This window comes from Lygodium microphyllum, chromosome 3 (genome assembly GCF_053477565.2).
Source record: "Lygodium microphyllum isolate KBCC chromosome 3, Lygodium_microphyllum_v1.1.10, whole genome shotgun sequence".
Lineage (NCBI taxonomy): Eukaryota > Viridiplantae > Streptophyta > Polypodiopsida > Schizaeales > Lygodiaceae > Lygodium > Lygodium microphyllum.
Window position 1 is genome coordinate 70,108,500 of NC_141137.1, and position 26,480 is coordinate 70,134,979.

The 26,480-nt window shown below is 46.0% G+C and overlaps 1 protein-coding gene across 3 annotated transcripts in view; it reads left to right on the forward strand.

The window, feature by feature from the left end:
- Positions 1 to 644: 644 nt before the first annotated feature.
- Positions 645 to 26,480, forward strand: part of LOC148038473 (uncharacterized) — a 155,704-nt gene continuing 129,868 nt past the window's right edge. For 2 of the 3 annotated variants that reach the window (XM_087672456.1, XM_087672430.1), the window contains exon 1: positions 645 to 797. The gene's annotated coding sequence lies outside the window, so the exon portion shown is untranslated. The remainder of the gene's footprint in view (positions 798 to 26,480) is intronic. The other variant, XM_087672447.1, reaches the window with a different exon arrangement.

Sequence of the window (26,480 nt, forward strand, 5' to 3'; positions counted from 1 at the left end):
TTTGGAGTTTGTTGAATTGTTAGCCTCCAACATTAATCAACTATATTTCTCATGGAAAGTCCTTGGAGACTAGCTCCTTAAGTATGATTTTATGCACATTAAGCCTAGACTCGAGCCCCACCATATCCAATGAATTTGTTGTATCCTCTTCCGTTGTCGTGATTACCCTACCCCATGCAATGTGCCTCGATGAAAATCGCGGGTCCATCCACGTGGTGCTGTGTGACCTGCCACCTTTTCCGACAGCCCACCTTTCCAAAGGGTTGGGTTTACATGTTGGGCTGGGTTTATTTGTGGACGGGTTTACTTTGGCCAAAAAGGAGCGGCCCAAATCGTCCCCACAATCCACGCTCGCCCTCGACCGTTGATCCCAACTCTCTCCACTACTTGGCACATAGTGCTGAGGCCTAGCCTAGGCTGATTTGCGTATGAATGTACTTTAAAAGTTCACGTTACGTAATTTATGTAGTTGCATCCCATGTACGATCTTTACAAAGGCTGCCAATTTCCAAACGGCTTGCACGGAAAAAGAAATAAAACGGATTTCGAGTTCCTTTATTTAAACTTGGAAGCATACATGATCATCATCGTCACCACCTTCTTCTTCTCCTCATTATTCTTCTTCTTCCCTGCTCTCGAGACTGCAGACCGGCAGAGGCGTAAGGGAGAAGGCAGGCGAAAGGCACCGCCTTCTTCTTCTCCTCATTATTCTTCTTCTTCCCTGCTGTCGAGACTGCAGACCGGCAGAGGCGTAGGGGGGAAGGCAGGCACAAGGCACCAGGAAGACTTTCACTCAGGTATGTGCATGTGTGCATATGTGCGTGTGTGTGTTTTTTCGGACACAGTATAACAAAAGAAGAAAAGGTGCTGCGCGCGCACCCGCTTTTGAGGCCTCTCTATGGGGCGTTAGGTCTCGCCATGGTTGGCGGATCAACAGACGTCCCAGGAACAGCTTCTTGCATGCATGACAAATGTCAAACCTTGTTACGTGTAATCTGGCAGATGCGCAGACTTATCATTTTTCCTCCTCTCGTGAATGCGAGAGCAATAAAATGGTGATCCTTACCAGTACTGCATGGCTATCCGTTATGGATCTTTGCTTCGTCATTTCAGGTAATTTACAAGGACACCTATGCAGTGGCCTGGTAATTTATCAGTCAAGTCTTTTGTCAACATGTAGTGGAAATTGTGTCAGGACTTGAAGCGTCACGACATGATCAACCAACATGATCCATCTGCTTCTTTCATAACCCGGGATACCCTCTAAACCCGGATTAATAGAAATACGGAAAAGAGCAGTTACTCGAAGTATCCAAACCAACAAACGAGACACAATAGCCATATCAAGGAAATGAGTTGACCTTGCATCTTATTATGAGTACTTTAGGCCGGGTAATGTAGCATCATATTGTGAGATCTTTAGGGGTAATGTAAATGTCAAGTCACATGCAATATTGAACAGTTTGTATTTCTCCTCCCTTTTGACCGTTTTCCTCTTTGGTCTAAGCTGGCTGATGCCAATGCAAAATTGTTCGAGTGATTCGAGACTGGTCTGATACCCTTAGTCTAAGAGGCACCCCTCAAATAGATAATACACGCTGATAAATTTTGTCTCACCTAAGTATGCGACCGTCTATTGGTACTACACATATGGATTGTCTTCATAAAACCTTTTCCCATACCAAAGCCCATGTCTTATACTAGGAGTTTGGTTCAACTAGCCTTATCCCTTAAGATGGTGAATGTGTAAGGACTTTTTCGATTTCAACAAGGATTGTTCTTGAGCCATCAAGTAGAATTTCACCTACTTCAGACTCTAAGTTCCTATGGCTAGCAGCATAGTATCTGTGGTTTGGCTCTATTTGCAGCCCCCTTGATGTTATCTTCAGCAAAAGCTGTCCTTTGGTGTTATCTTGTAGGAAACATTATGGCTTGAATTTTTTTGTTGATGGGGCATTCGCGAATGGATGCTTACATAGCCCTTGACATGTCTTTGAGATTTTGATTGACATGTTGGGTTTGACCATTAGACCTTGGGTGATTCATTTTATCATGTTAAGAGTGGTGTTCTGACATAGTAAACATACTTATTTAAAGAAGCATATCAACTTCTCATTTGGGTTGCTCACTATGCTAGTTGTGACTCTATAATGAATTGAACCATCTTGATTAGCCTTTAAATGACCACTTGAGAAATACTATTCCCATTTATATTGTTAGATATCCATGTAAAACTACTAGCCTTTATGCCTTCTATTTCATTGTCTTGGCATTGTTGGCACTTAGTACATACCATTGGATGTTGCTCTCCTTAGTGTTGGATACTATGATGTTCTAGAAATTGGTGCTTGAGTCTATGCTTTTATGGATCTTACACTCAATTTGTAGAAGACAAACTCATATTTTGGAGTAAAGCTTTGCTATTTTTGTCCACTTTTCGATAGACAATGGATCTTTACTCATGTGCTAAGAGTCCTATCATTTGTGGAATCTTTCTTTTCTATATCCTTTTCAGTTCCATAATAGATGATGCATCCTACTCATATCTATGCTAACTAAAATGAAAAACTAAGTTCATGCAATGTAGTTTCTCAGCTAGCAACTACATTGAATTTTCTTATTTGGTTCCTCAATTCAATGTTATACTCTTACATCACTATGCTCATTAAGATCTTCTACCTTTTAACTCTCATTAATCAAATTACACTAGCCCAAACCTAGGACCACTGGTGGTGCCTTTTTTATGAAAATCATGCATAACTTCATGTGCTTGGCAATTGTCTAAATGCAAGTGGTTGATTGGATGTTGCCATTGAAAAGTCAAAATGGTAGAATATTAAGAACACAATGGATTGTTGGCTAATCACTTCTTGGTAGAGTGTAGTGAATGTAGAAGCGCATGACCAAACTGAAAGAAAGAAGTGAACAAAGAGAGAGAGAGAGAGAGAGGTGAAAGAGGATCATCGATGGTGCCCTGTCGTGACCTGCCGCCTGCACCGTTTCGTTACCTGCACCGTTTCGTTACCTGTGCCCTGTCGTGACCTGCCGCCTGCGCCGGTGCCGTTTCGTTACCTGCGCCTTGTCGTGATCTGCTGCCTGCACCGTTTTGTCACTCCTGGGGGTCGGGGTCCTTGCCGCCGTCGCCTTGCAGTTCCGTCAGGCCTTGTTTTTCGTGTCCTGGTCCTGAGCGCCGTGTTTGATCGTCCCGGCTTCTGTTGCGCCTGTCTACTGTCCCGTCACGCTGCCACGCTTGCAGACACCCATCTTGGTTCGACGATTGTGCTGTCCGCGGGTCCGCGTGCTCGCGTTTGTTCTTCTCTGCAGAGGCGCACAACTATTGTCAACCCTAATCTCGACAGTCGTTAGAGACACCTCGACCAGAGTGCCCACTGATCTGTACACACACACACACACACACAAGAGAGAGAGAGAGAGAGAGAGAGAGAGAGAGAGAGAGAGAGAGAGAGAGAGAGAGAGAGACGCCTGAACGAGTGCACGCCTGTTCGCCTGTGGTCCCCTGCTTTACGTCCGCGTGCAGAGCTAAGGAAGCCGAGAGCGAGAGAGAGAGGATCGCCTAGACTTGCGCGCCACCTGGAGACCCATTTGACGACTGCCGCTTGACGACTTCTTTAGAGAGAAGACAACAGTATGGCTGGCTTGGATATGGATTTTCTAGACCGGACGGTGGCAGCCCTTGGCCCTGATTCCGATACCGAGGAGCCGGAGGATATGGTGCCGTGCACGGAGGAGATGCCTCCGGGTTCTGAACTGCCGCCTGCGGGCAAACGCTCCAAGCATACTTCTGACGAGCCAATGGGTCCTCAGGAACGTTCCTATGCGCAGGTTGCCTCTGATCCTGTGGATTCGCAGGAGATTGACTGGGAGCATTTGCTGGACTTTGCCAATACTCTGTTTGGCGATTATGTCCAGCATAATAATGAAACTTTTTCTGACGCGGGAACTGATGATGTGCCGGAAGCCACGGTGGACCCGAAATCAGTCTTGCGGTCCTTCTCGGTGTTTTATGACCGTGCTGTTATACTTTTCTTCAGTGGCAAGATCCCAGTGCTTTCCCATATTCGCTAGTGGATGCACCATTTATTGCAAGGGGAGTTTGTTGAGGAGATCTTCCTTGGACCTCGCGGCTTTTATGAGATGCTGTTGAAATCGGAAACACATCGGGCTGAGCTACTGTCCAAGTTGCCATTGTTCTTTGATCGCCGCTTAGTCCATGTTGTACCATGGCGCCCTATGGGCGACTTCCAGCGTCTGCTTCAACGAGAATGCCCGGTGTGGGTGGAAGTGGAAAATTGTCCGGCGGTCTATTGGCCATTGTTGAAGGATGCGATGGCAGTTGTGGGAACAGTGCTGGTTCCCCCAAGCCTCAAGGCTATGAATCGAAACCGTTTATGCATGTTATAGGATACGGCCAGGAAAAGGCTTGCGTGGCTTCGCCTCAATTGTTCTGGCATGCATCCTTTGCATTTTCGCTTGAAATGGGGCAACTTTGCAGGACACTGCTTTTCGTGTGGTAAATTGGGGCATTTTATGGCCGAATGCCCTGAAAGACAACCGTCTTCCGAGGATGCGCAGGTTGTGCTGCCTAAGGATGACATGGTGCTTGATGCCCCGACACAGGAGGCCCTTCAGCCACCTAATGTCGTGGATAAAGGCAAACAACAGGTCTTGGGTTTGGATTCCTGTAGCACCGATTGGATTGAGGCACATTAAAAAAAAGGTAAAAAGTTGGATGCAGGCCTGGTGGCGGATCCTGGGCCTAATGCTTCACAGGATTTCGTGCGCACGTATATGCGCAGGAAAGAAATGTTCACTTCACAGCAGGCTGCGCGTACTATGGCCCCGTCTGTCCCCCGTAATCAGTCTACAAGGAAAGTCTATATAGACGGTCCCAAGGGCCCACCTGCTAAGTTGGCGTTTGATACAAAAGGTAATGTGATTACACCCTGGGATCAGCGTTATCCCTGCCCCACTCCCAAGGCAGTGGATTTTCCTTCTACCTCTAAAGCAGGTCGCCAGAATTCGTTTGCAGTATTGGCTGATTTTCTGGATGAGGGTGTCCTGGATGCTCTCGCAGAAAAGGTGAAATCGAGGCAACAGGCGCCTCGTTCTTGACTTCCTTTTTTTGAAGATATATGAAGATAGCCACGTGGAATGTGCGAGGCATTTGCTCTCGCCATAAGCAACATACCATGTGGACTATCTTGCATGAGAACCAGTGGGATGTATTGTGTGCAGTTGAGCACAAAAGTCACGGTGAAGCAGGAAAAGTTGTGGATTGTCATGGATTCCGTCTGTTTCATGCAGGGATACATGCCACGCACTATTCGGGCGTGCTGATGATTGTCCATGAGAAATACCAGCTTGTTCTTGTTAAAAATGATGTGCAGGGCCGCTTTCTGGTAATCGAAGTCTTATTTGAAGGAGAGATTTTATGGTTGCTGGGCCTCTACGCTCCGAATGATCCCGCATCCCGACGGGATCTTTGGTCGACTTTGCAGGGCTCCATGTCACTTGGCCGAAGGGGGTTTTTGATGGGAGATTTCGATATGTGTGTTGACTCTTCTCAGTCCACTTCAGGGCATTCGGTAATGGATACGCCGGAAAGCCGGGTGTGGAATTCCTTTGCTTTGCGCGTACTTAAGCAAGATCTTTGGTCGTGGCTTCACCCTTCTTTTTCAGGGTTTACTTTTCATTCCGCCCAATATGCAACTACTTGGTCACGGTTGGGCCGAATGTATATCATGCAGGGGGATGATTTTCTTCCCGAGATGCTGGAAATGAAGGTCTTGCAGCAATATGTGTTGTCGGACCATTTCCCCCTCCAGCTTGAGATGCGGGCACAACCTATTGCACCTTTTATGCAGTTGCTGGATAGGCTCCCTTTACGTTTCAACTCCTCTTATTTGAAGCATCCAATTTTTCAGGGCTATATGCAACAATTAATTGAGAGGTTCTTATTGGACTTCGCCTCTGAGGGCTTGGCTTCGTTTGCACGACTGCTCTCTAATGTGCAGCGGGTTGCTCGGCAGTATGGGATTCATCATGCCTCTCTTTGTCGGCGACGTCGACATGCAGCAGAGGACTTACTGGCTTTGGTCCGTTCCTTGCTCGTGGATTCCCCAGATGATGATTTTTTGCTGTCACTGGAGAGGCGTTTGGCCCATCTTATTCAAGTGTTTCAATTGAAATCTTATCAGCAGTCCAAGCTGCATAACTTGACTGACACATTGCAAGATAGCGCTTGCTAGTCTCATAAGTTCTTTCGCGCCTTGCATGCTTCTCCGGCTCGCAAAAATATGACTAGACTCCAGGATTCGGAAGGTCGCATGGTCACTGATCCGCAGACCATTGCCAATAGGTGCAGAAATTATTTTATGGAACTTCTTGGTTCTTCTCCCTCGCCTTCTAGCCAGGCTACGCATGCCCGCTCGGTCTTCTATCATTTGGTTCGCCAGCAGGTTCCACTTGATATGCAAGCCACTTTGGAGGCGGATATTTGCGAGGAGGAGGTTATGGATGTTTTGTTGCACCTGCCTAAGGATAAAAGTCCTGGTTGGGATGGTCTCACTAATGAATTCTTTGAGAACTCGGCCACGCAGTTGGTGAAGCCATTGGCGGTCATGTTTCAGCGGGTTTGGGAAACACGGGTCATGCCTTCCTCATGGAAAGAAGGCCTTATCAAATTGATTCCAAAGGTCCCTTCGCCATCCATGCTGCAACACTGGAGACCAATTTCTTTGATGGGCTCGATGTATAAAATCTTCTCCAAAGTGCTGGCGAATCGGCTTCACAAGCACCTTCCAGCTATTGTGCATCCTCTCCAATATGGTTTCATTAAGGGCCGCAACATTCTGCATAATATCTTAAATGTGCAAATGGCTATTGACTATGCGCGGCACTCCAGTCAGGAAGTGGTATTGATTCAATTGGACTTGGAAAAGGCGTTTGGCTATGTGGACTGGTCTTTCATTGCTGATCTCATGTCTGCTATGGGCTTTGGTACTCGGATGTCCCGATTGATCTACACCATTAGTGCTGCGGCTTCTTCAAGAGTTATGGTCAATGGTGGGGTTACAGAGCCATTTGTCCTTGCACGCTCGGTCAGACAGGGTTGCCCTTTGAGTCCTCTCTTCTTTGCCCTGGCGACTCACCCGGTCCTTTCAATGCTATCTTCAATGGCGGCTTCTGCTCAGCTGGCAGGATTGTCTCTTCCTTTGGGGCAGCACTTCATTAGCCAATCTTTGGCTGATGACACCTTTATGATTTTGCGGGCGGACAAGGACAACATTCGAAAGGCATTAGATGTTTGGACGCTCTTTGGTCAGGCCTATGGTCTTCGCATCAATGCCTTTAAGTCAGCCATTCTCAGTTGCACGGAGCCTAATTTACAGTCATTAGGCTGGCAGGGCCAGGTGGTTTCCTGTGGCTCCATTGTTAGGCATCTTGGATACCCATTGGGGGTGGATGTACGGCCAAAGGACCTACTGGAGTGGATTTCACAAAAACTGGCGGCGAAGTTTATGTATTGGAAGTCGCAAGCGTGGCCATTCCATGTCCGCCTCAAAGTGGCTCAGACAATTATGCTACCAATGCTAACGTATTTCCTGCCATTGCTGCCGTGGACGCCTACTACTTTGAAGGCTCTCACTCATCCCATTCGTTTCATGCTATGGAAGAAGGATTCACTGCAGGCAGGCATTTCGTGAATTTCATGGTCACGTACATGTACCCCGAAACGCATGGGTGGTGGAGCGATTTTGGATGCAGAAACTCATATGCTGGCTCTTCGTTGGTCTCTTTTTCGTACCATGTGTGTGGATCATCACCCGTGGACCATCATAGCCCGTTATTTTCTTGAGGACAGCGGGCTACGCCATGGTAACACACGACTTCTGGCCTCCTGGTGGCATGTCCTTAATGCTGACTCTCGATTTTCCAGTCCCTCTTCCTCTTTGTTACTGCACTTGGTCGGCTCTTGGAAAGTGGTGCTTCAAAAGGCCCGTTGGCATCCAGTGGGAGACCGCTTGCAGACTAACTCCTTTGAGTTGGAATTGTTGGCAGTATCGAGATTACTTTCATGGGAAGACAAACATCAGCTCAGACCGAGATTCAACCGCATGGCCCGTTTAGGTGTGACTTCGATTGCGGATGCTACCCTTGCCACTCGCAATGTCCTCGCATCGTTTCGGACTGCTAGGAGACTTTTCAGGATCCCGCGCGGATATCGTGGTTTATGGGGAAAGCTTTTGTCGGAGCTTCAGGGTAGGCAATCCTTTCTTGCCTTGGCTGTGGATCGTCGTTGGCGGGACTGGGACCTTGCAGGCCGGTTGAGTCTAGAAAAGGCCTCTACTAATCAGGTGTATCATCTTCTCATTCAAGATCACCAATGGCTGGGTGTGAAAGCTACTACTGTTTGGGGACTGCGGAAATCGCTGTCATGGTGGCAGGCAATGCTAATGGAGGGCTGGCTGAATAAGGCACCTTTCAAATGCAAGGTCTTTCTTTGGCGGGTAATGATTGGTGGTCTTCCTCTTGCCTCGGCCCTTTCGAAGCATCGAATCTCGAATGGCAATTTTTTCTTCTGCACCACTACTGCAGAATCGGCTTGACATCGTTTTCTTTCTTGCCCGCTTGCCAAGAATATCTGGTCACTCTTGTCGCAAATCTGGCACGCAGTGGTGGGGTCCTCACTAACTCCTTTCGATTGGGTTTTTGTGCGCCCAAAGTACCCCACACCGCCACAGTTACATATGAAGATCTTATTTCACTTTTTCAGATACTGGGGATGCTGGCACATTTGGACCACGCGCAATGCTTTTCTCTTTGATTCGGCCTCTAATGTACCGAGACATATTGCCAGGCTTAAAGGGCTCTTGCATTGGCAACTAGATCTCATTCGGCACTCCGACTTGCTCCCTCGGGAGGATTTGCATCACTGCATATGGCAATTGCCTCTGGGTCGTTGCCATGATTGGTGTAACCTTTTTAGTGCATTAGGACGGGGATTTCCCACACGTTGGCCTAGGGCCCTCGTGCCTCTTGTAATCATGTAATCATGTAATCTTGTACCTTTTTTCCGTAATTAATACAATTACCTTTTACAAAAAGAGAGAGAGAGAGAGAGAGAGAGAGAGAGAGAGAGAGAGAGAGAGAGTCGGTGATGGACGAGTTGGTCGTGCTTTCTTCCAGATGACAGGCCGCAGTGCCATCGTCTTTTGCTTGTTAAACGGGTAAACCCTATTCGTCCTGCATCTTCTGCGTCTCCACAGGCTTGTGCCTTGGATCCAAGACCACATGCCCTGCAAATCAACCTGCTCCTGCATTCCTTGTACATACACTCTTTTGCTCAACCTACAGATTTGGCATCCCTTCTTCCTGTGGCATCTGCGTGAACGACTGAAGGAGTGAGAACACCTTTTGCACTTACTATTCCTGCGCAGAGTGTTTCCACACAGGGCCTGCAGGAGTCACTCCTAGCCCAGATTTGGTGGGACACAGCCTGTTAGTGTACAGTGACACGTCTTGTGATCACCATCTACTTCTATAATGGCAAATCTGCAGGAATCCAATGGCATCGATATGGCCTTTCTCGATTAGCAGATTGGGCAAGGGAATGACAAAGTCTTCGTCAATCCAGATGGTAATTCCTTGGCTGATGAACTCGGGCTGTTGCGCGAAAGCGAAGAGATGGGTAAACGCCGTAGGATGTCGGTTGAAGAACCGGTCTTGGGCCCGAATTCGTCTCAGCCAAAGGTTCATGTTTCCTGTTCACAACCTGATGGTTCTTTACAGCTTATGCTGGCCATTGCCAATCATCTTATGTCCATTGTAATGAGGATAAAGCTAATGCACTACCGGATGGGGAATAAGTAGTTGTAGTCATGGGAACCGACCTGGTTTTACAACAGATAGCTGCTTTCCATGAGAGGGCAGCCATATTTTATTTCACTGGAAGGACTCCTTTGATCACCCGAATTCGTGCTTTGCTACAGTCTATGCTTGCCACTTTTGAACAGTGCTCCGAAGATGTTTCGGAGCGTATACAGGTCCCCCTGGTGGAAGAGATATATGATGGCCCGAAGGGGTTCTTTGAGGTTCTTTTTCGTCCTGCAGAAGTACAGGCTCTTATTATGCAACACATTCCTCTGTTTATGGATGGGCAATTAGTTCATGTGGTCCCTTGGAGACCCATAGCTGAGTTTCAGGAGGTGCTGAGACAAGCTTGCCCTATTTGGGTCGAGGTGGTGGATTTCCCTGCCCATCTCTGGAGACTCCTCCCTTTGGTTTTGAGATCCGTTGGGGAGGTTTTGGTAGAACCTCGGCTGGCTTCCCGCAATCGGAATAGGGCATGTATGCTTTGGAATTAAGGGAAACCCTGCCTGACGAAGATTCGCTTGGAGGTTCCAGGGTTACAAATGTTGGGTATTTTACTCACGCCTTACTTACGCCTACGCTCATATGGGAGTGTCGGTGATCAGTAGGACACTGGGGCACTTTTTACTCTCTGTAGGAGAGATTTTTTCCCCCAGACTTATGGTCTTATTATCGTATGTACTTATGTGCTTATGTTACACACATTTGGGCACTTAGTGTGTGTCGGGTGTGAACACCCCCTACAACCCTAAGGTTTAAGGGTTATACTTTGTACTTTCAGATCACACTCATTCAGTCTATTATCTTGGGTGTCGTGCTTCAACTTTGTCTCTCACACTCACGCTGTCTACTGAATCTCTGCCGTACCTTGATCCTCTGTTCTCCCATTTGGTATCAGAGCGGGTCCTCAGTCAGCAGCCAGAAGTCCCCGCCAGTTTTGCCCCCATGTCGCCAGCTCCAGTCGCCAGTCTGTCAGCCCGTCAGCGCCTGACAGCACATCGTCAGTACTGTCAGAAGTTCGTAGTAGACAGTCCGCCCGTCAACGTCATACGGTTTGTGCAGCCTGACTCCTCCTCGAGACTGTTCGATTGTCCGCCTGCAGTCGTCCACGTCAGCAGCTGCGTCGCCTGTTTGACCACGAGCAGCCCTTCGTCAGACGACGCCCGCCAGACGACCTCGCCTGGTAGGTTGTCAACCGTCACACGCGACTGTCCTGCGCCCGCCCGTCAAGGTCATACAGCCCACCTGCCCGCCTGCCGCTGTTTTTAAAACGTTCCGTCTGCAGCCCGCCACGTCAGCCACGAGCTCAGCCGTCTAAAGCGCCGCTGACTGAGCACTGCGACGACTGTCCTGCGCCCGCCAGTCAATGTCCTGCCCACCACGCGCAGCCTGCTCGTCTGACGATCACATCAGGTAAAAATTTCAACAAATTTTTTAAATTTCAGCCCAGAACACTATTCTGGAAGCGGAGGTTCACACGCGGTTGGCACAGAACAAGTGGGGGGATAAATCTCATGCAAATTTCTGGACTGGATCGTCAGAAATTTTGGGGCTTTTGTGTATTCGGAGGATAGTTGCATTTGGACTGCTGATACAGTCACAGAAAGACTGTTTTTGACAGAAATTTTGGCAAAAATTTTGGGGATTTTGACATAACAGTGTTTCAATGCACTGTTTGCACCTTGGGAAGCGTGCATTAAAAGACAGTTTTCTGACAGAGTACGCCCTTGCACATTAATTGCAGAAACGTATTTGCTGCAATTTTTGGAAATTTGCAGATTTCCAGTTCGTACTGCTTTGACATTGCTCATTTTGTCTTTGGAAATTTGTCATCATGGCAAATCTGGGAGGTGATGTTTTTACGTATGTATCCAAGGAGGACAGACTGGACGGAAACAACTATTCCCTTTGGTCATTCATGATGAAAAATGTATTAGTGGCCAAGAATTTATGGGATTATGTCAGTGGAGAGGAAACTCGACCGGGAGTTGTAGCTCCCGTTACTCCTCCTCCCCAAGGTGCACGTGGACAACGGGGACCTCAGTCCACTCCACCTCAGCCACTTCTTCCAAGAACTGCAGCTCGAAAAGCTTGGGATACCCATGATGCACAGGCCTTGTTGCTGATTGCTCTGGCAGTTCAGCGGTCCATCATACCTCATATCCGTTTGGCATCTTCTTCACGAGATGCATGGTTGACTTTGGAGCATATGTTTGCAGGAAAGAATGAGATTCGGATCTCTTTTTTGAAGAAAGAGTTGGAAACTCTGAAGATGCATGAAGGTGATTCTATGCAGGATCACTTAAACAAGATTCAGGACTTGAGGGAGCAGCTCATGAATGTAGATGAGTATTTTTCGGATGCACAGTTGATATCCACCACCTTGAATTCCTTACCTCCTTCGTACTTGTCTTTTCATACTGCATTGAACCTCACCATGAGGATTGCTGAGCACCCACTCACTTTTATTCAGCTGGTTAGCTTGCTTCTAGAGGAGCAAACACGGAAAAATAGTGGTGTGGATGCTATAGTCTCTGAGCAGCTTTTATGGCAAGACAACAGCAAGGTGAAAAATGCTCCACAGAGTTCTGGCACTTCTGGCACATCGCAGAATCAGTCACAAGGGGGGACGCAAGCAAAGAAAGGAAAATGTCATTATTGTAAGAAGCTCGGCCACTATATCACCGAGTGCAGAATGCGCATTGCCAAAGAGAAGAAGAAGGAGTCAGGAATGTTTGTTTCTACTACTCCTTCCACTGCTAGTGAGTCTGCGTCCTTTGTTGTGGATAGGGACTATTGTTTTTACACTTGCAGTTATGACGTCTCTTGGGCCGATAGAGCACTTAGCTCTACAGAGGATGCTAACACTTGGTTCTTTGACAGTGGTGCTTCTTGACATATCAAATCTCGCAGAGATTTGTTTGCTTCAGTTAGTGCACCTCCCGTTGGGAAATCGGTACAGTGTGCCAATAATGCATCATACCCTGTTCGTGGTATTGGGGAGATTCAGCTCACAGCCATTGATGGCTCTATTCTCCGCCTGCAGGATGCTTTGTTTGTGCCTGGAATAAAGAAGAATTTGCTTTCTATTTCTTCTTTGGCACGTTGTGGTATGCAGGTCACTTTTGATGATGACCGTTGCATGGTTCGAGAAAAAGAATGCATGACATTGGTCTTGACAGGATCTTTGTGTCATGGTTTATATGAGTTGGATGCTCTTTCAGTAGATCAGTCAGCATACTTGACATCCACTCTTACTCCTGCTATGATACAGGCGGAGTTATGGCATGCTCGTTTAGGGCATGTAAACTTTGGCAGCTTGATGCTTTTACAGCGTACTCAGATGCTGGATGGCTTACCTCTCTTGGAGAGACCTCCTGAGCACTTATGCGAGGGATGCATTTTGGGGAAAATGCATCGGTTCTCATTTCCTCGTGATGTTGCTTTCAGAGCAACAACCAAATTGCAGTTGGTGCATTCAGATGTTTGTGGGCCTATGCAGACCATGTCATTGGGTGGTTGTTATTATTTTGTGACATTCATTGATGACTTCACACGTTTTTGTTGGGTCTATTGTTTGAAAAAGAAGTCAGAAGTGTATAATGCATTTTTAACTTTCAGTGCACTTGTTGAAAACCAATCTGGATGCCACATTAAGACTCTCCGTTCGGACCGAGGGGGGGAATACATGTCCTCTATGCTGAATTCTTTTTTGCAGCAGAAGGGCATAGTACATCAGTATACTACAGCTTATACTCCACAGCAGAATGGGGTAGCAGAGAGGAAAAATCGGTCACTCATGGAGATGGCCAGATGTATGCTGAAGGCAAAGAGCTTGCCTCATAGTTTTTGGATGGAAGCAGTCATGTGTGCTTGCCATATTTTGAACAGATGCCCTACCAAATCCTTGAAGACCATTACACCATTTGAGGCTTGGAACAGCCGTAAACCTTCTGTTGGTCACTTTCGTACCTTTGGGTGTCTTGCCTATGCCCATATTCCACAGGTACTTAGAAGAAAATTGGACAACAAGGCTGTTAAGTGCATTTTTATGGGATATAGCAATGAGAGCAAAGGCTACAGACTCTATGATCCCGTTACGAAGAAGGTTTTTGTCAGCAGGGATGTTGTTTTTGATGAAAAATCAGAATTATCCTTGGCTGGTTTGGACACATATCAGGCTGCCCGTGATGTTTTTGAAGGGCTGCTGCCCATTACTTTTGGTGATTCAGCTGGAGGTTCACAAAATGAACCTAATGTTCAGCCAGCTGCTCCTATGGAAATCGCAGAAATTCAGCCATTGGCTGATCGGAATATTCAGCATCATGCTGAAACAGAAATTCAGCAAGAGCTTGCACACAGTCAGGATGCTAGACAGCTACCTAGATGGTATTTGCAGACTATGCAAGATAGTCCTTTGGATGCACCATGGCTGGTCGTACTAGAAGGCAAACCCGTTTGCATGATTCGGCACATACCATGGAGTTTATTATGGCAGCAAGTACTTTTGATAATGAAGAGCCTGAATGTTATGAGGATGCACACAACAGTGTGCATTGGATGGTAGCTATGCAAGCTGAATTGGATTCTATTACTAAGAATCAAACTTGGGATTTGGTGTCCTTGCCATTTGGGAAGAAAGCCATTGGAACGAAATGGATCTACAAACTGAAAAGAAAAGCAGATGGATCCATTGATAAATACAAGGCACGGCTGGTAGCTAAAGGCTATGCACTGAAAAAGGGCATTGATTATGAGGAGACATTTGCTCCTACTTCCCGTATGATGACCATCAGGTCTATGATTGCTTTGGCTGCACATTATGGTAGGACAGTGCATCAGCTAGATATCGAGACTGCATTTTTACATGGGGAACTTCAGGAGGAAGTTTATGTACAGCAGCCCATTGGTTTTGCAGTTGAAGGCTCAAAACATTTGGTATGCAAGCTTAAAAAGGCACTATATGGTTTGAAAGAAGCTCCTAGAGCTTGGTATGCAAAAATAGATGCTTTCTTGCTTGGTCAAGGGTTTCTAAACAGCTCATCTGAGTCTACCCTTTACGTATGTAAAGAAGGGGGATCTATGCTGATTATATGTCTTTATGTTGATGACCTTTTGCTCACTGGAACACATGCTGATCAGATTTCAGCATTCAAACAAAATTTGCAGCAAACTTTTGACATGTCTGACTTGGGAGTTTTGCATTACTACTTGGGCATCCAGTTCATACATAATGCTCGAGGTATTGGGCTATCACAGTCAAGGTATATTGGGCAGCTTCTTGAGAAGTTTGGCTTACAAGATTGCAAGCCAATTTGTACTCCCATGGAACCTGGACTGAAACTGTCATTACATGATGACAGTGATTTATTTGATATACATACATATGCTCTTGCAGTTGGATGTCTTATCTATCTATGCAATACTAGGCTGGACATACAGTTTGCAGTTTTAGCTTTGAGCACGTATATGCATCAGCCACGTATGTCACATTGGCAAGCTGTCAAGCGTGTTTTTCGCTACTTGCAGGGTACTCGTTCTCTTGGGTTGCTTTATGCCAAGGGGGGACAACTTGTAATATTCCGCGTGGAGAAAATAAATCGAACTTTTGGAAAATTTTTTTATTCCCCCCCTTATCCTCCCAGCCAACTGACGAGCTGGAGGGGGAGGGGAATAGAAGGAGCTGTAAGCTCCTTAGTGGAGCCTTAGGAGGGAGGGGGACCATGCGTGTTGACACGCCATGAGGAAAGATCTCCCTCCCTTCCACTATTTAACTAGGGGGGGGCCGCTGTACAGGAGGGAGGTGTTGCTGTGCTGCATGAAGAGTGAGGGAGGAAGCCGCAGACGTTGCCGCACTGGTGAAGGTGCCGCTGGGGAAGCCATTAGCCGCCGGACTAGGGGACGCCATCGCCTGTGGCGTTGACAGCCGCCGCCATACTATCGTCCCTCTTCCACGAAGCTTCTTTAAAGAAGCTTCTAAGGGGGCTTTCTTAAGCCCCCTTCCCACTAATCCCCCCTAAGCCCTTATTACCCCCCTCCCGGGGTTTTTAATTTCCCCCCTAAGGCCTTGTTCCCCCCCTCCCGGTATAATCCTCCCCCCTAAGCCTTGTTTTTTCCCCATCTGGATTTTTAATCCCCCAAAGCCCTTATTACGCCTCCCCCCTCCCGCCCCCCGGGTTTAAATTTTCCCCCCTAAGCTCCCTTGTTTCCCCTCCCGGTTTTAATTTCCCCCCTAAGCCCTTGGCCTTTTCCCCTCCTCATAGCTCTTTAGACTATTCAAGTCACAACCATAGGCCTACTTTGTCCTTAGGCTACCTTGCAGACTTCCATTCTCTTGCATTAATTCCTTCACTCACTTTTAAATCTTTTTGTGCAAGTGCTCTCGTAGTTGAGCTTTGTATTCTTAGTCTTATCAAACAAGCCGGTGTCCACTCACTCCCATGTTCTCAAAATCCAATTCATCATCATGGCTTCGTATGGTATCCCGTAAGGAAGAAATAGCCGTGAGATAAAAGATAGGGAGGGAAGTAGAGGGAGTGAAAAGAGGGAGTGAAGGAGGAAGAGTGGGAAAAAGGTAAAAGAAAAGGAAGGAGAAGACGATGGAATTCCAAGAAGAAAAAGGAAAAGGCTATCTCACATTCGAACTACGATGCCGTCGAAGAAAGTCCAAGGTGTAGCTGCGGAAGGGTCATCTCCTGGTATCCATGTGGATATCTCACCTCAAAGCCAGGTTTTTCTTATTGGTGTTAATTCGGTTTTAAGTCGATCATGCAAAGAAAAATTGTTAAGGATAGGATATATTTGTTCGAGTTATTTTTAACGAAGGAGTTAGCTTATGAATGACAATGTATACAAATTAGCTTTTATCAAATAGCATCAAGCATTATAAAATTATAGGCAAGATTAACCATTTACTATAAGTGTAGAAATCATATCTTGCACCATTAGTCTTATTCTTTTCGCAACGAATCATGGTAAAATGGCTAAATTCATGAAAGGTTTCTTTCGATGCTTAAATTACTAGGGATTTATCTTTGCTAGTTGCACATCTTAGCAAGACAACTGTTGTTATTTGGCACGAGTTCATCTTTAAAGAAAACGGAAGTTAAATGTTAGGAATTAACAAGTATAAAAATTAGATATACGAACTCATTTGGAAAGAAAATGTAATGGGGAATTGCTGGATGACACTCTATTAACACTTTTTCCCCTGCTATTTGAGAACTTGGGACTAATAAAGTGTATATACACTAATTTCTCAGCTAGGCCTTTTGTCCCAAAGAGTATTGTCGCCTTTGTATCATCTTGGCATTATGCTATATGCCAAATTAAACTGTATTGATTGGGAAAGTTAATTGTCACAAGGATAGAAAAACCGTAACAAGACAAGTAAGATTACCTTCCACAAGCTAACCAAACCAATCTAAACATAGAAACATTCATACCCTAACACTTGACTACTTTCCTTACCGTAAGGACAATAATTTCATAAAGATAAGAAACTAGGGTTTGTCCCTAAATGAAAAAACCCTAGGCCTGACATACGTCAGCTTAAAGAATCTAAAGAGATTATTCCATCGCAGGACTTGCGCAACATGTATGAAATCATTTTGTGATTGATTCACAAGGAAAAAAGGAAAGAACACTTCCTTAGCAGTTTGCCATACAACTGGTTTGATTAATGGAAATGTTTGTGCTTGCTAGAGATTTTAGGGCTCTGTTTGAATTATGAATTACAAATTAAAAAAAGTACCTATACTTCAGGTTAAAGGCCTGAAGGGAGAGGCAGCTTCAGTTACCCCCGACTGCCTGCCTAACCCTAACCAAGGGGATTGTTGACCGCGCCGGGAACGTGGACTGAGCCTGCCGCGAGAGGTCTTTCCGTTAAGCTCTACTTGGAGTAGGAGGACGCTTGGGTGCTAGGGGGGGCTCTGGCCGTAAATCCCTTGCCTTCCGGGTCCTGCACAAGAGGCTAACGTGACTCGGGATTGGATCTCGAGGCCCGCATACTAGTTGACGGGCGAAAGCTTGGTATAGTGATCCCTGGAGATTACTGGTTAGCCTTCGGGCAGATTATGGACAAGCCTACGGGCGGAACTTCTTGTATTTCAAAGATAAAATGATGAGATGTTAAAAGAACTTGCTTGATGTTGTTTCTATATGTCACGTGATAAGATTACGTGAAGGAACCAGTGCTTAACAAGATTAATTAAAGAAGCTGATTGTTATATGTCAAATTAATGTGTTAGATAATTACATAACTAAAACAAACCGAGGAAAGTGTGGAGGATGGGCCATGGGTCCGTCCTATGGTTGAGTGGTCCCGGTTAGCCGGGAACTTTTCTAAAAAAAAAAAACTTGTGGAACAGCGGAATGATCATCATCATCAAAAAGAATAACGAGAACGATGACCTAGAGTTACGTCTTATCCGATTTACGCTGTTTTAGGGGAACGGAATGGGACTATGCCTTATGGCAGAGAGGTTGAGCTTTGCATCCCTCTCGTTTCCCATTCTCCTTGAACCAAGTGCAGCGTGAATCCGCTTCGGACCTGGCGTTTCTGCGTAAAGTAGTTCGTTCGGGTCTGACGCTAGTTGCTATTAGCTAATGACCCATTAGGAAAACCCTAATTCCGGTCGATTCTAAGTGGGAATGGCCAGGATACTTCCGCTATGTGGCAGACGCGGGAAGAACTACATCGCAAAACCCGTAACATTCCATGGGAGTGCCGGGCGGAGCTTTCTAGACATCCTTTCCGATGGACTGCTAAGACGTGTCCTGGATAATACTATGGGCCACATTACACCACTGCAGTTACATGCTTACAGTGATTCTGATTGGGCTAGTGATTATGATACACATCACTCTACTAGTGGCAATTGTTTCTTTCTTGGCACTTCTTGCATTTCTTGGCTTAGCAAGAAACAATCCACTGTTGCCACATCGTCATGTGAAGCTGAATACAAGGCAGCTTTCACTACCACAGTTGAATGCGTATGGCTTAGACGCTTGCTAGCTGATTTGGATGTATTTGTTACTGAGCCTACTCCATTGTTCACTGACAATCAGAGTGCCATTGCAGTGGCACGGAACCCAGTGTTTTATGCTCGCACGAAACACATTGAGATTCACTATCACTTTGTCAGAGAGAGGCTACATGCAGGTGATATCAGCCTTGTCTATTGTCCTAACACCAGTAATGTGGCAGACATCTTCACCAAAGCTCTTCCTCGTGACAAATTTGAAGCATTTCGCGATGCTTTAAATTTGATATCCTTTGGTGGCGGATGATCCTTGTACTCTTGATCACTCTTCACTCCAGGGGGGTTTGTTGGGTATTTTACTCATGCCTTACTTACGCCTACGCTCGTATGGGAGTGTCGGTGATCAGTAGGACACTGGGCACTTTTTACTCTCGGTAGGAGAGGTTTTTTCCCCCAGACTTATGGTGTTATTATCGTATGTACTTATGTGCTTATGTTACACACATTTGGGCACTTAGTGTGTGTCGGGTGTGAACACCCTCCTACAACCCTAAGGTTTAAGGGTTGTACTTTGTACTTTCAGATCACACTCATTCAGTCTATTATCTTGGGTGTTGTGCTTCAACTCTATCTCTCACACTCTCACGCTGTCTACGGAATCTCTGCTGTACCTCGATCCTCTGTTCTTACAACAAACTTTGGTGTATGAGCTGAAATGGGGTACTTTTGCAGGACACTGTTTTCGATGTGGCTAGTTAGGTCATTTCATTTCGGAATGCAACAAAAATATGTAGGTAGGGCAATGCCCCATGGAACCAGATATGGAAATGCAAGACCATCTCCCTCAAGAGATGTTTTAAAAGCCCGAGGCTGATCATGAGCAGCTTTCCCAACATGGCCGTGATGATGGCCAGAAGGTCTTTTCCCATGGTGGTGGGGAGCGTGGTTTGCTTGCGGATGGGCGGAATTTGCCTCTTCGAGAGGATTCTTGGGTTACTGTGGTTTGTTGTAATGCAAGACAGGATTCTCGCCCCATTCCTGCCCATCTTCCGCTGCCCCCTATTACTCAAACCTTTCAATGTAGAGCAAAGGGGCTTTATATGAAACCCCAATCTTTGCGTACTTCGGCAGTAGAAGATAAACGGCCTTCTGATTTTGCCTTGCGATTCGATGTGCGTGGGAGGCTTGTGCCTCCTCGGGATGGTTTCCGCTCCTAGCACCAGCACTTCCCTTCCCGTGCTTTCATTGCCGGTTTGTAGAAGGCAAATCTTGTTGATGTTATTCAAGGTGAAATGGAGAGATTCCAGGCTGCCAAAGCTATTGATGTAAAAGGGAAAGGAAAAGCGGCCGTTCAGTAGTTCTTTTCAATTGTGATTCATCATGAAAATTGCTTTGTGGAATATGAAAGGCATTTCTTCGGGCAGAAAACAATATCGGTTGTGGAAAGTTGCTAGCTGGAAATTGGGATGTTTTCTGTGGTGTGGAGCATAAACAGCATGCTTTGGTTGGATCTTCATATGTATATAAGGATTATGCAGTTTTCTTTAGTGGTCGTCCTCCGCACAGATCGGGAGTTATGTTGGCTGTCAATTCCTCCCTACAACCATCGTTGGTCTCTCAAGACCCATGTGGCCGATTTTTGATTCTTGAAATAATTTATGAGGGTGAGGTTTTGTGGATGGTAGGCGTGTATGCTCCTTCTAATGTAAGGGAATGTCATCAACTTTGGGAAGACCTGCACTGCCTTGCCATGGCTCGTCCAGGCTTTGTTATTGCGAGTGTTATCTCGACAATATGGTATTCAGCATGCTTCCTTGTTTCGAGCTGAATTGCAGCATGCTCAATCCTTGTTAGCTCATTCCTTGTCTCTGTGTGAGACTGGGGACTCTAACAATGACTTGCTCACATGCATTGAATGGCTGAAAGGCAGGGTCCAATCTCTTCAGGAAGAGGAATATGCAAAATATAAATTGTTGGCCAGAGCTGAAGCTTTACATGACAACAACTATCATACTCATCAATTTTTTGCTTGTTTGCATCAGAAATATGCTCGGAAAAATATTGTGCGCTTAAAAGATGGTCAGGGTGATATGGTGGCTGATCCTACCTTCATTATTCAAATGACTGTTGACTTTTACAGGGCCTTGTTGGGTCCGCAAGAGATTCTTTCCGATGCTGTTCTCTCGGTTCGAACATATATTTGTGACCTTGTTAGTAATCAGGTCAAACCAGAATGGGTGAATCTAATGGAGGCTGATATTTCTGAAGATGAAGTGGAAGAGGTGTTGTCTCACTTGCTTAGAAGGAAAAGTCCAGGTTGGGATGGACTTCCTAATGAGCTGTTTTCAGCCCATGTGCGACAGCTTAAGGACCCATTAACACGCTTGTGTCAGCAGGTGTGGAACTCTGATATGTTGCCTATGGATTGGAAGAAAGCTGTCATCAGATTGTTGCCCAAGGTTCCCTCTCCGACCTCTTTGAAACAATGGAGATCCATTTCTGTTATGGGATCGTTATATAAAATCTTCTCTAAAATCATTGCCAAGAGATTGCAAAAAGTTTTTCCGCTCCTCATTCATCCACGTCAATACGGTTTTATTAAAGGTCAGAATATTATGCACAACATTTTGAGAGTTCAGCTCGGAATTGACTATGCCCAAGCTTCCAGCCAGCAGGTTGTTATGCTTTAGCTGGATATTGAGAAGGCTTTTGATCATGTCAGCTGGTCTTTCTTGCGGCAATTAATGTCTACAATGGGTTTTGGGCCCCGCATGATTTCTCTAGTTGATACTATTAGTCAGGGTGCTGTGGCCCATATTGCTCTTAATGGAGGGATTACTGAGGAAATTGCCTTGTCCCGGTCCCTTCGGCAAGGCTGTCCTATTAGCCCTTTGTTGTTTGCTTTGGTTACTCACCCCATGCTCTCATTACTGGATAAGTTGGCAGCTCAAAGTGAGATAGTTGGCTTAACTCTTCCTGGCGGTGACCAGCTTGTGGGTCTATCTTTGGCGGATGATTCTTTTATGTTCCTTAAGGCGGATGGTATTAATATTAATCGGGCAATGGTGGCCTAGAATCTTTTTGCTTTGGCATGGGGTCTTCACATTAATACTCAGTATTCCATCCTTCTCTCCTGTACGGAGAATGATCTGCAGGCCTTGGGATGGAATGGAATTACGATCACAAGGGGCAATATAACCAGACACTTGGGATACCCTATTGGTGTGGAGGTTGCTCCCCGAGCCTTGCTGGATTGGATGGCCTCCCAAATTCATGACAGGTTCATGTACTGGAAATCCCAGAGTTGGCCACTACATGTTAGACTAAAAGTGGCTCAATGTATAATGATCAGTATGATCTCATTCTTTCTACCACTACTTACTTGGACAAAGAAGTCCATTTTGGATTTGGTTCAGCCTATCAGATTTATGCTTTGGAAAATGAAAGGCAATCGTTTGGGACAGGTATGGATCTCTTGGCAACATGTGACCACTCCAAAAAGGATGGGGGGTGCAGCTTTGTTGGATGTCAATTTGCATATGGCCGCTTTGAGGCTTTCCTTGTTGGAGAGTCTATGTACTTAGTGTCATCCTTGGTCAGACATTGCTAAATTCTTCATAGAAAAGACTGGCATCTCTCATGGCAGCATGGTTATTCATGCTTCCTGGTGGCATGTGCTTAATTCTATGATGCCTTTAAAGGTCTCCCTGTCTTTTGTTCTTTCTCATTTGATAGCTTCCTGGCAAGAGATGCTTCGTTTTGCACTTTGGCATCCCTCGGATATTCGTAGAGATGAAAATTTGCTACAAGGAGAAATACTGGCTTGCTCAAGGTTATTGGATTGGCCACAAAAAGATTTGCAGCATGACAAGTTGAATCGGATGGCTAGGTTGGGGTTGAAGACATTCAGTGATGGTGTTATTCCTGGGCAGTCCTGTCTTTATTCCTTTAGGTGTATTCGTTAGTACTTTTGGGTGCCTCGTGGATACGGGGATATTTGGTCGTCTATACAGGACAATCTTCAGAGGTTTTTTCCTTTGCCTGTATTACAGCCATTGGATCCTTGGCGTGACTGTATGTTTGTGCTTTTGATGATTTTGGAAAAAGGTCAGCTAATTAGATATATCATTAGATGGTGGAAGCCAAGAGATGGGTCATGGGAAAAGTGAATAGATTATGGCATTGTAGGGACAATAATAAGAAGTGGCGGGAAAGATTTATCCAACTTTGGAAGTCTAAGGTCCCATGTCAGGGAAAAGTGTTCATGTGGTGGTTGCTCATTGGGGGGCTTCCAACGGGCAAAGTGCTCTGCATCCGAAAGATCTTTGCTAGGCATTGTGTTTTCTGCACTACATATGATGAGACATTGCTTCACCTCTTTGTCTCTTGCCCTGTTGCGCGACAAATCTGGAATTTCATTTTCCATGTCTGATCTTCAGTGACTCAGCACCGCCTATCGGTTTGTTTGTGGATTATGGGAGATATGTCCTATGTCCTCTTTAAGTTCAGATTGTTCGTGCTTATTTCATTTCCTTAGATGGATAGACCTGTGGCATATATGGCGTACTCCCAATGCCTTTATTTTTGATTTAGCATCGGGCATCCATGGGCATGTGGCCCGTGTGCGAGGAATAGTCTTATGGCAAATCTCCTCTATGATGTCAACGGACTTGGTCCTTATGTGTGATCTGATAGTACTATTCATGTAATGGGTTGTTCTGGCTGTTCTGATAGGTTGCTGGCCTCATGTAAATATTAGTTATGTAGTTACACAAAGAGTGCGAGAGACAGAGTATGCTGACCTCTTGGTCTGATGTAATAGAAAATAACTACTACAGACAAAATGTTGACCTGATGGTCTGATGTAAATATTCACTATCTAATTCAATTATCTTCACGAGAGAGAGAGAGAGAGAGAGAGAGAGAGAGAGAGAGAGAGTATATCAACGTCTCTAAAAGGCCAATGTGGCCTATGAGACCAAAGCAGTACATACAATGATGGTGTGTTTCTCATCTGGAACGAGAAAAAAGATGAAAAACATGCCTATAAGACTGAAAAGGAAATGAAATAGTGTCCTATAAAAGGGAAACATGTCAATGATATGTTTGTTCTCTAGGGAGGTGTATCTCTGCATGGCTGAGGCGTCTCGGCATCTGTCTCCTGTGGCGCTCAATGATGGCTTTAATTTGTCTGTGGTGTGGATGTCTAGGCCTTCGTTCGGGTGGACGTGGGCGCCTAGACCGGCTAAGTGCCACTGCTCTATCCAAAGGGACACCTACAGAAGATGAGGTCCAATGATGTACTCCTGTAGGCTGTGTGGCAGTAGTAGTGGTATCTGCCATACTCTGTCGTGTATCAGTGAAAAAGTCAGTGATTGCTCTCTGTCTATGTGAGCCGAGCTGTGGGGGCCTCCTACTCCGTAGAATTGTTGCTTTGCGCCTTTGGAGCTCCAAGAGGAAAAATCCCAAGCATCTCTGATCCTCAAACTGCATGATCCGTCTCAGGGGTCCAAAACCCTCTCGAAACAGACAGTGGTATCTACCTCGTATGTCATAATATACAGTGCATCGGCAGATGTAGTGTTCCTCTGTCTCTGGCTCTCTGTCGCATAGTGGGCATATGCGTTCTTCTGTCTGTATACCCTCCCATCTGCCTGTCTCAATCCTCAGGTGGTGGGATGAGGTGCGGATCTGACCAATAACTGTGCGTAGTCCATGAGGCAGCTGTGTGTCCATGTAGTTGGGTCGGGTGATGAAACCATCCTCAGATACCTGGAGGAAGTGGGTTTGGTAGTGTGCCATCCTCGTGCCATGGGGCGAGGGGGGTCGGATCCAGGTCTTCTCCGTATCTAACTTCAATATGTCTGCTCTGATCACATGGTTTAGCTCTGATCGGCTTAGGTCAAGTGTAGGGCAATCCAGGCTATAGTCAAAGGGGGGTAGTCTGTCAATCTGCAGACCATGTAGACACATCCATGTACTCATCTGAGCATACCAACAGTGTTTGTCACCGTCTGCTGCTAGTTGTCTAGAAGAGGTCAGGGCTAGCCATGGGTATCTATCTTGGGGGAGCTCCCATAGTCTATGTATGAAAGTCACTGCCTGAACCAAGGCCTCAGCCACCATGGGTGATGCCCCCAACTCAGCTCTGATAATCTCATGTGGGGTCGAGCTCTTCGCTCGTATCATGCGTGAGATCATCATGACCAGTGGTCTTTCCATATGCTCCCATCCATCATAGTATTCCTTCTTTGGTCCATCCTGGTCTCCCAAAGGCTGTCTCCTCGTGTGAAACAGACTCGGACCCCAAATAGCTGCCCCATATAGGAGTGTGGGTGTAACCAAGGTGTCAAAAAGCCACAGTTTGGTGCGCGGCTCATGAAATTGTATGTGAGCACATTGCCTCTCCAATGCACCTAAGGCTGCATATGCTTTTGCCAAACGAGCCTCTGATGTCTCTCTCCAAGAGAACTGTGGTCCCTTCAATGTGACCCCCAAATAAACATACTGCCTAACCATCTCCACTGGCTCTCCGTCAAAAGTAAACTGGTGCTCAGCTCTTGTCACTCAAGCAGTGAAGTGTTAAATACCATAACTTTAGTTTTCCCAAGGTTCACCTTAAGATCTCTATCTCTCCAAAAAGCTGATAATGCATCCAAGTGTCTATTTAGTCCCTCAGGTGAGTCAGATATCAGTACAATTCAATCGGCATAAAGCAGTAATGGTATTAGCACTCCAGCTAGGCTGGCTCCGGCCCCACCCGTCCTATCCACATATTCTGAAATTTCATCTATATACAGCCCAAAAAGTGTCGGTGAAAGTGGACAGCCTTGTTTCACCTCAATGGTGCTATTGACTATATCTGAGATGCCCTCAGGTGTTCGTACTCTGCCTGTCACTGTCTCATACAGGGCATAGATACTCCATTGTATCTCTTCGGGCACATCAATGTTTTGCATTCTTTTCATGAGTCTAGCACGTGGCACTATGTCAAAGGCCTTGCGAAAGTCCACAAAACAGCAATAGATCTTTTTCTTGAATGCCTTGTCTTCTTCAATGATTGCCCTCAACGTAAAGATATGGTCTAGTGTTGTATATCCCCTCCTGAAGCCAGCCTGGCCTTTTGACCTCAGGCCATGCATCTCGGCCCATTCACTCAACGCTTGTTCCACGATAGAGCCATATATCTTGGCCAGCATGTGTCCAATCATGATAGTTCGGTAGTTACTAGGTAGCGCGGGGTCTCCACTCTTAAAGAGCGGCACAATAATATGGTCTGACCAACAGGTTGGAAATCCCTCACAAATTGCCCTATTAAAGATGTGAGCCAGCGTTGGTGCTAGAATATCACAGGCATGCGTGAAGTGTTCAGCCACTAAACCCTCATGGTCTTGGGCTCTTCCATTTTCCAGTTTCCATATGGCATTCCTCACTTTTTTTTCTGTGAAAAATCTGCAATATGCTGGTCTTGAGGTTGAGGGGAGTGGCATAGGCTCTTGGCCAGGGATATCATAGAGTGTGCAAGCATATCCATGCCAATCATCCGGTCTAGTAATTTGTAGGGGTGGCTGGTTCTCATGCATCTTTTTCCATGCTCTCTTG